This window comes from Cebus imitator, unplaced genomic scaffold (assembly GCF_001604975.1).
Source record: "Cebus imitator isolate Cc_AM_T3 unplaced genomic scaffold, Cebus_imitator-1.0 Scaffold39, whole genome shotgun sequence".
Lineage (NCBI taxonomy): Eukaryota > Metazoa > Chordata > Mammalia > Primates > Cebidae > Cebus > Cebus imitator.
In genome coordinates, this window is record NW_016107354.1 from 3,672,500 (window position 1) to 3,681,983 (window position 9,484).

At 40.5% G+C, this 9,484-nt stretch overlaps 1 pseudogene; it reads left to right on the forward strand.

The window, feature by feature from the left end:
• Window positions 1-3,479: 3,479 nt before the first annotated feature.
• LOC108302185 lies at window positions 3,480-9,030 on the forward strand (annotated as a pseudogene).
• Window positions 9,031-9,484: the final 454 nt, after the last annotated feature.

Genomic DNA, 9,484 nt, shown 5'->3' on the forward strand with positions numbered 1-9,484 from the left:
GATGCCAATCACTTTGCAATCCACAAACCACAACAAGCTCTAAGTTTATTCTAGCTAACCCCCAAACAGGGTCTCACAACTGGCCAGGTCAAAATTACTGGCTAACTTTTTTAAACACAGAAGTTCTGTGGACTGACCCCTGGAGTTTCTTTTTTTTCAAAACGGAGTCTCATTCTATCACCCAGGCTGGAGTACAGTGGCGTTATCTAGGCTTACTACAACCTCTGCCTCCAGGATTCAGGCAATTCTCCTGACTCAGCCTCCCAAGTAGCTGAGACTACGGCCAATGCCACTGCACCTGGATAATTTTTGTATTTTTTGTAGAGACAGGATTCCACCACATTGACCAGGCTATTCTCAAACTCCTGACCTAACGTGATCCATCTACCTGGGCCTCCCAAAGTGCTTGGATTACAGGTGTGAGCCACCACACCCAGCCTGACCTCTAGAGTTTCTGATTAGAGAAAAGCCCAGGGATCTGAATTTTAAACATTCTCTCCCAGTGACTCTCATGATCCAGATGTGATTGTCCCTGCCCTAAGCCAGGGGTATGCAGCAGTATCATCTAAGGAGTTTAATAGACATAGAGGTGTCTAGGCCCCACCTAGGAGCCGTGTATCCCAGACAAGTGGAACAGGGACTATACATTTATAATAATCCTTGTGAGTGATTTGACATACATAGGGTATTGAAGTTCCACCTAAACCTTTTCAAGAAATGTTTTGCCACTCTTGGGAAAAAATTCCAGCATTTTTCCCAAATAAGACAAAAGCAGATGCCAACAATGTGCACAGTTGCAGTTCTTTAGCATTTTCAGCAAATTCTACTGCCATTTTAGTACAAACATTCTGTTGTTTTTATGAATAAATACACCATATCTGCATCTCTAACATACTATTCCATAGTAACTCCCAAACAGAAGTACTTCCAAAATTAAAAAAATAATGTAATACCAGCCTGGGCAATATAGTAAGACCCTGTCTCTTCAAAAAATAAAGAACTAGCCAGGCATGGTGTTATGTGCCTGTTGTCTCAGTTACTGGAGATGGGGGTGGTAGTGTAGGAGAGCTGAGGCGGGAGGATCACTTGAACATAGGAAGTCGAGTCGTGATTGCACAACTGCAGCCTGTCCTGGGCGATAAAGAGAAACTCTGTCAAAAAACAAACAAACAAACAAAAAAACTATAATTAAAAACCCTTCCATAAGGACAGAGAAGCAGAATTGTATTGTGGAAAGAAAGAGACTAGATATAAATTCACTGCCACTCACCAGCTGTGTGGTCGTGAATGAGTCATTTAGCCTCTCAGCTTTAGTTTCCACATCTGTAAAATACCTACCTGGGAAGGATTTAAATGGTACAATGAATAGAAAGTGTGTGGTACATAGTAAGTATTCGGTAACTCTTCCCTCAGAATCACCAAAAAAATTCCCAAACTATGACAGGAATTACATTAGAATTATATTAATGCAACCTAATTTATATTTTTCATTTTTATGCTATGGTTTTCCCATTTCTAACATTTCTATCACATTTTCTTATTTTAAACTATTTTTAAGGATTACAGATTCTGAAAATTTTGAGTAAAAATATAAAACATTAGTTCCCTTTTCTCTTTGTGATGTTAATAATATCTCTTTCCTTGAGCACCTCCCCCACTGTGGCTTTTCTGCGGCCAGCAGTTCTTGGCCACTGAGATAGAGAAGATCCTTCCAACCTTTCCCACCCAAGGACATAATTCCTACTCACTTCTTCCAAAGGCAGAAGAACCCTCAGTTTGCAGCTTCCAAATTATCCATGCCTGTGGTTTTTTTGTTGTTAGCCAGAACTCAGACAATTCACCCTCTTTCCCACCTCCAATAGTCTGTAGTCACTCAGTTTTCAAGCAAACAATGGTTTATCTTCCCTTCTGGGAGTGAGAGATTTATAGCATGTAACTTGGGCCCTATTTGTTTCCCAAAAACATTTTGGGAGTTTCTCTCCTTTTGCATGTATTTAAAAGAGATTAACCTGAAACACAAAATAATTTGATTTTTCTAATTGTGTAACTTAGCTCCTAAGAGCATTTCACATTCCACTAGCCTGGTAGCCCTCCGTGCTGAAAAATTATAGGCACAGGATGAGTAGTGGCTTATAATTCATAAAAAACTTTAAACTGTCCAGAAACAAGCTCCCAGTTAACTGAAATGGGAAGGAAATCATCCACTTAGCTGCATACGCATTTAAAATGTTGCAACTGAGCTAGGTTCCTTCATCAGAACCAAAACTCTAAGCCAGAATAGTTTCACTTACAACTAGAAATTGCAGAACACATGTGTTTAGCCATAGTTAAATCACAGGTGCTTAGCTCTAGTTTTGGATCTTTTTTTTTTTTTTTCCTTCAGACAGAGTCTCACTTTGTTTCCCAGGCTGGAGTACAGTAGCACAATCTTGGCTCACCACCATCTCAGTCTCCCGGGTTCAAGCAATTCTCATGCCTCAGTCTCCTGAGTAGCTGGAACTACAGTTGCCTGCTACCATGACCACCTAATTTTTGTATTTTTAGTAGAGATGGGGTTTGCCATGTTGCCTAGGCTGGTCTCGAACTCCTCACCTGAAGTGATCCACCTGCCCTGGCCTCCCAAATTGCTGGGATTACAGGTTTGAGCCACCATGCCCCACACGGCGATTTGGGTCGTGTTGCTCCAGGCATTCCATACAGCTTTCTTAGCCATTGTCATTTTCAAAAGAGTGTCTACGATGTTTCTATAGTCAGTTGCCAGGGTTTTTTCTAGGCTTATTCTTTTTTTTTTTTTTTCATTACAGTTTAAATGAATACGTTCACAAAATAAACCTGGTTATCTTTTATCTTTTTTCCTTGGCTAGAACTTCCCAGTTATTTCAACTGAGTGAAGTTTCTAATTCTAATTCAATCCTCACCCTAACCTCCTTCCCCTAAGAGAAGGGTTCCTATGCTCCGTGTTCCCCCTTCACCCCTGCAGAGCCCTCTCCTCTCTTTTCCACACTGCTGTTTGCCATAGCAAGCTGACCTTTGTGGATGACACATTTGGGTTCCCTTGCTTCCAGTGGAGTTCAGCCAGTGAGGGGCATTGGCAGGAGTAGAGAACCAGAGAGAGGACCGGGGGATTAATCCTCAATCACTCCCTATGGGCTCTGGCTTGGCAGTGGTTGCCTTCCTCTACCAAATGCCAGTGTTTGCATAGGGTGACCTGCTCTAGAGGCATTTCTTAGAGTTTCAACAACCGCTGCCTGCCCTTGCCCTGCCATTATCGCCACTGTTTCACCATCCCTTGTTGGGTTCCATAACCCTGCTCACACGTTTGTAAATAGTGCTTTCCTTAAACTCTGTTACTTTTCTGAGGATGCTGCTTCCTGCCGGACTCAGGTTCTATGAGTCTTGCTGGTCCCAAAGCCTGAGGTGTCTGAGCACAGGATGCAGTTGAGCTTTGAGAAACTGGGGAAACTGCAGTAAATCCAGAAATGAGGGATGAGGATGATGTAGGGAAGATGTACGAGTGGAGTGAGGTCAGGGGCACAGCACTGGGTGTCTGTGACAGGTGGGAGGGCCACAGACTCAGAAAGCTTAAGCTTTCACAAGACACTTTTCTTTTGGAGAAAAGTGAAAGGAAAAAGGGGATAAGCATGAGCTCTCAGGTTATTTTCTGCTGTGGGCAAATTCTCTTGCACACTGGCAGTAGGGAAAGAAAGCCAAAACCAAAGCACAACTTGTCTGAACAGTCCTGGTGGCCTGCTTTGCCCACTCCCCATGGTGGTCATTTTGTGCCTTTTCTACTCTCCACAAGTTCCTAATCAGTCCAGATTCTTTTTCTTAAATAACAGAGACCATCAGTCATGAAACCCCTCCACTTACAAACTTTGAGTGCTGCCACACTCCCGGGTCTCATACACATCCCTCATCCTTTAAGGCCAGCACCCAACCTGTGCTCATGTGCCCTTTTCCCCTTGACCATTCCAGGACATCTTCCTATCAATTATTCCTTCTGGCCTTTTGCTCTCCACTTCCTTCCCTTTAGCCTGTCAGCCTTCTCAGATATACTCCATGGAGATACAGGCACTCCCTGCACTGGCTCCTCCTCACGTGAATGCCTCCTTTTTCTCTCCTTCCACCTCTAAACTTCAAAGAGTGGTCTATCCTTTCTTTCTCAACTCCCTCCCTTGCCACCCATGCTTCAGCACGTTGCAATCTAGCTAGGCACATCTGATGCAATTAGGACTTACTTTTCAGCAAGTCTGCACCATTTGGTACTGTTGACCAATTCATTTTCCTTGAGTTTCTCCCTTCCTTTGACTGTACCTATCACAATGATATCTTGGTTTTCCCAATCTACTTTGTTAACTTTTTTTTCCTTTTTGGCCACTCTTTACATATCAATGTCCTGCAAAGCTCTGCCCTCAGCACTCTTCTGTTCTTTAGATGCTCTCTGGCAGTAACCCAGCCACAAACAAAACTTCCCCTCTGATGATCCCAAATCTATATCCTCAGCTCAGACACCTCTCCTGAGCTTCAGATGCATACTTCCACAGGTCTACCTGTCAACTCCCAAAAGATATCACAGACATCTTCAAAAAGAACTTCCCACCTTCTAATTCTTCCTTCTCCCATGTTATCTGTCTTAGTCAGTAGCTTCAATACATATGTGGTTACTCATGCCATAAACCTGGGAGTAGTCCTTCTCCCCTCTACTTATGAACCTGCCCCAAGCCCCTGCTTCTCCTCCTCCTGCTTCTCCTCTTTCTCCTCTTTCTTTTCCTCCTCCTGCCCTCCTTAACTACTGCTCAGCCCTGGTCCTTATAACCTCTTACCCCAATCTTTCCAACAGCCTCCCTAGTAGGTCCACTCCTCCTCTTTGACACTCTTCAAATGTATTCCAGGTGACCAGAACAATCTTTCTAAAGCACAGAACTAATTATCCTCTCCTCTGCTAAACACCTTCAGTGGCCTTCCTGCTGCCTGAAAGTACAATCTCCTCTATGTCATCTCTAAAACCATCTTTCATTTGGTTTCTGTTGACTCCTCCAACTTCCCTTCACCTTCCCTGCCCTGCATTTTACCCTCCAGCAACACCAAGCTGAGGCCTCTGCAACTTTGCTTATGCTGTTCCGGTCTGGAATGTCACCCGTATGTCATCCCTTCAACTTTCCTATTAATTGCTTAAGGCTCAATTTAGATGCCCCTTGTCCAAGATACACTTGTCTGGTATACATGCCCTTTTCCTTTCTTACAACTAGATCGCTTTTGTCACCGCTACGTTGTAGTTACATATGCAAAAGAATGTTCTAGTTGAGCCCAAACTGGAAGTCAAAACTGGTGGACCAGACACCCTCTTGGACTCTTATATTTCCATGAGCTGATTGATATGCACGAGGGTACGTGGGAGAGAAACAGTAAGTGTGGGATGGAAGACTGAGAGAAGAGGGAGATAAAAGGAAATTTTTTTAGGTGGGGGGGGTATGCTTTCTGCCAAGCCCCTTGAAATGTTTGTTAGTCCTGATGGAGAGATGAGTTACAGATGTTGTGAGACTCTGGGCTCAAACAGAAAGGGAACAGCTATTTTGGGGTGTATGGAGGCTCCCTTATGTAGATGTGACAACAGAGGATGTTGACAAGGGAGAACCAGGGCAAGCTGAAGGGTGGGGCCAAGTGTTGGTTAAAGCCGATGGATTGGTTCATGATTATATGCCAAATATTCCTTGGGAACTCCAAGAAGTATTTGAGAGATGGTGGACGGGAGGCAGGACTAGATTACAGCTTTGACTCGGATGAATGAGCAGCATGAGGAGGCTTGCATCATGAATTTTGCTCCAGAATGACTGCAGGAATAAATCAGGAAATCTGAGAGGACTCACAGACTCTCTGAAAGAAGTGGGTTGCTCCTGTGGGACCTGGGAGACACCCCAAATGCTGTGCTGGTATCCACAGCTGAGAGACCCATAGATGGTTTATATCACAGGGCTCTGTGCAGACAAACCCCAGTACCCATGGGGAGCCTGGTAGACTTGCTGGGTGGTTAGATCCAGAAGAGAAATAACAATCACTACAGCTCAGCTCCCAGGAAGCCACATCCATAGGAAAAGGGGAAGAATACTGCATCAAGGGAACACCCCATAGGACAAAAGAATTTGAACAGCAGCCTTCAGCCCTAGACCTTCCCTCTGGCAGAACCTACCCAAATGAGAAGGAACCAGAAAACCAACTAGGTAATACAACAAAACAAGGTTATTTAACATATGCCCAAAATCACACTAGCTCACCAGCAATGGACCCAAACCAAGAAGAAATCCCAGATTTACCTGAAAAAGAATTCAGGAGGTTAATTATTAAGCTAATCACGGAGGCACCACAGAAAGGTGGTGAAGCCCAATGTAAGGAAATCCAAAAGATGATACAAGAAGTGAAGGTAGAAATATTCAAGGAAATAGATAACATAAATAATAATCAAAACTTCAGGAAACAATGAACATACTTATAGAAATGAAAATCCTCTGGAAAGTCTCAGCAATATAATTGACTAAGTAGAAGAAAGAAATTCAGAGCTCGAAACAAGGTCTTTGAATTAACCCAATCCAACAAAGACAAAGAAAAAGCGATAAGAAAATATAAACAAAGCCTACGAGAAGTCTGGGATTATGTTAAACAACCAAACCTAAGAATAACTGGTATTCCTGAGGAAGAAGAGCAATTTAAAAGTTTGGAAAACATATTTGGGGGAATAATTGAGGAAAACTTCCCTGGCCTTGCAAGAGATCTAGACCTCCAAATACAAGAAACACAAAGAACACCTGGAAAATTCATTGCAAAAAGATCATCACATAGGCATATTGTCATCAGGTTATCTGAAGTTAAGATGAAGGAAAGAATCTTAAGAGCTGTAAGACAAAAGCATCAGGTAACCTATAAAGAAAAACCTATCAGATTAACAGAAGATTTCTCAGCAGAAACCCTACAAGCTAGAAGGAATTTGGGCCCTATCTTCAGCCTCCTCAAACATTTATCAGCCAAGAATTTTGTATCCAGTGAAACTAAGCTTCATATCTGAAGGAAAGATACAATCTTTTTCAGACAAACATTGAGAGAATTTGCCACTACCAAGTCACTACTACCACATCTAAAAGGAGCTCTAAATCTTGAAAGAAATCCTGGAAACACATCAAAATAGAACATCTTTAAAGCATACATCTCACAAGACCTGTAAAACAAAAACACAATGTAAAAAACAAAACATATAGGCAACAAATAGCATGATGAATGGAGTAGTACCTTCCATTTCTATACTAACGTTGAGTGTAAATGACCTAAATGCTCCACTTAAAAGATACAGAATTACAAAATGGATAAGAATGTACCAACCAACTATCTGCTGCCTCCAACAGACTTAACTAACACTTAAGGGCTCATACAAACCCAAGGTAAAGGGGTATAAAAGACATTTCATGCTAATAGACACCAAAAGCCAGCAGGAGTAGCTATTCTTATATTATACAAAACACACTTTAAAGCAGCAGCAGTTAAAAGGCAAAGAGGGACATTATATAATGATAAAGGGCCTTGTCCAACAAGAATATATCGCAATCCTAAACATATATGCACCTAACACTGGAGCTGCCAAATTTATAAAACAATTACTAATAGACCCAAGAAATAAGATAGACAGCAACACAATAATAGTGGGGGACTTCAATACTCCACTGACAGCACTAGACAGGTCATCAAGGCAGAACATCAACAAAGAAATGATGGATTTAAAATATATGCTGTAACAAATGAACTTAACAGATACATACAGAACGTTCCATCCAACAACCACAGAATATACATTCTACTTAACAGCACATGGAATTTTCTCCAAGATAGACCATATGATAGGTCACAAAACGAGCCTCAATAAATTTAAGAAAATTGAAATTATATCAAGCACTTTTCAGTGGAATAAAACTGGAAGTCAACTTCTAAAGGAACCTCCAAAAGCATGCAAATAAGTGGAAATTAAATAACCTGCTCCTGAATAAGCACTGGGTCAAAAACAAAATCAAGATCAACTCCTCCAGGAAAAGAAGCAAAAAGAAGTTCAGACACTTTTAAAATGTAGCAAGTGAAAACACATCTGTAAAAATTAGTGAAAAAAAAAAAAAAANAAAAAAAAAAAAAAAACAGGTAGAAAATGCAAGCCCATTCATGCTGACTGGGAAAGAATGGAAGAAAGTGATGTAAGAAAAACAGCTAAATCAGGAGACAAAATAAGTACTCAGCAACATGAGGCTATTACAACTACAGCATCTTCAGAACTTTCAGAGAAACCAACTGAGTTGATCACTTCTAAAATTATAGGACCACTTAGTACCCAGCCCTCTGTTGAAAAAGAGACCTTGGCCACAGAAATTTAATTGAAAACTCAGACAAAAGGAAAGCTGTCTTATGACAAAAGAAAGAAATCAAGAAGTAAAGCCATCGATTCAGGTACTTCCAACATTGTGCATATTTGGTGTCTAGAAGGAAAGAAAACCAGTGACATCATGGAGTTGAATATTGTTTTGCTCACATTTGAGAAAACCCTCCTAGAGTATAAACAAAGAATATAATCTAAAATTCATAAGAATGTCATCAACACATTTTAACATTAAAAATAAAATGTTTAAAGAAGTCCAGATGTTGAAAAATTTGAAAAGGAAGAATGCTATGATGATTTCAGATATCAAGAAGAAAAGGCAATGTTTGATTGACGTCCAGGGTGAACTGCTTCGGTGATAGCCACAGCTGAAACAACTACAAACAAAATGTGATGAATATAAGGAGAGAAACTCTTCCCTTAGGAATGCAGCATATTTCTTACCTAATTTAAAACAGATTTATCAAGATTATTCAGATGTTCAGGAGAAAGAACCAAACATAAAGGAAACGTATAATTCATCCAGCCATCCAGCTCTGTTATTTAAAGCAAGAAGGCTTTTGAGAGCTGAAAACCACCTCCAAAATATCAACCATCAATTAGAGAAGCTCCTTGATCAGAAATGAGAGGTGCAACCTTCTAAAATGTGCCTACAGAAAGATTAGTCTCATGCTACTGTCTGTTACTTTCTGAAACTATACTCTCATAATTTTTTTTTTGCAAAGAATGGCCTAGTTACCAGAATCTAATATTTGTCATTCAAATTAAATGACTGTGAACAATGTTAAATACATCCATTTTTCAAATAGTTTTAAAGGCCACGATCATCTTTTCTGGCTAATATCTTGAGTAATAAATTTTAAAATGTTGACATCATCTCTTATCAGCCTCAGATATTAGAGTTTTAATAAATATAAAATGAAGTTGAGTGAACATTGACTAATTTTGATTAATAAGGAGAATTCCACTGAACTTTAGTACACCAAAGCTAATTTTCAGTAAAACTGGTTCATAGAAGTAAAAAGCGAAAAACTGGAAAATAAGGTGATAAACCTTAGTTTATGTAAACAGGTTTAATAA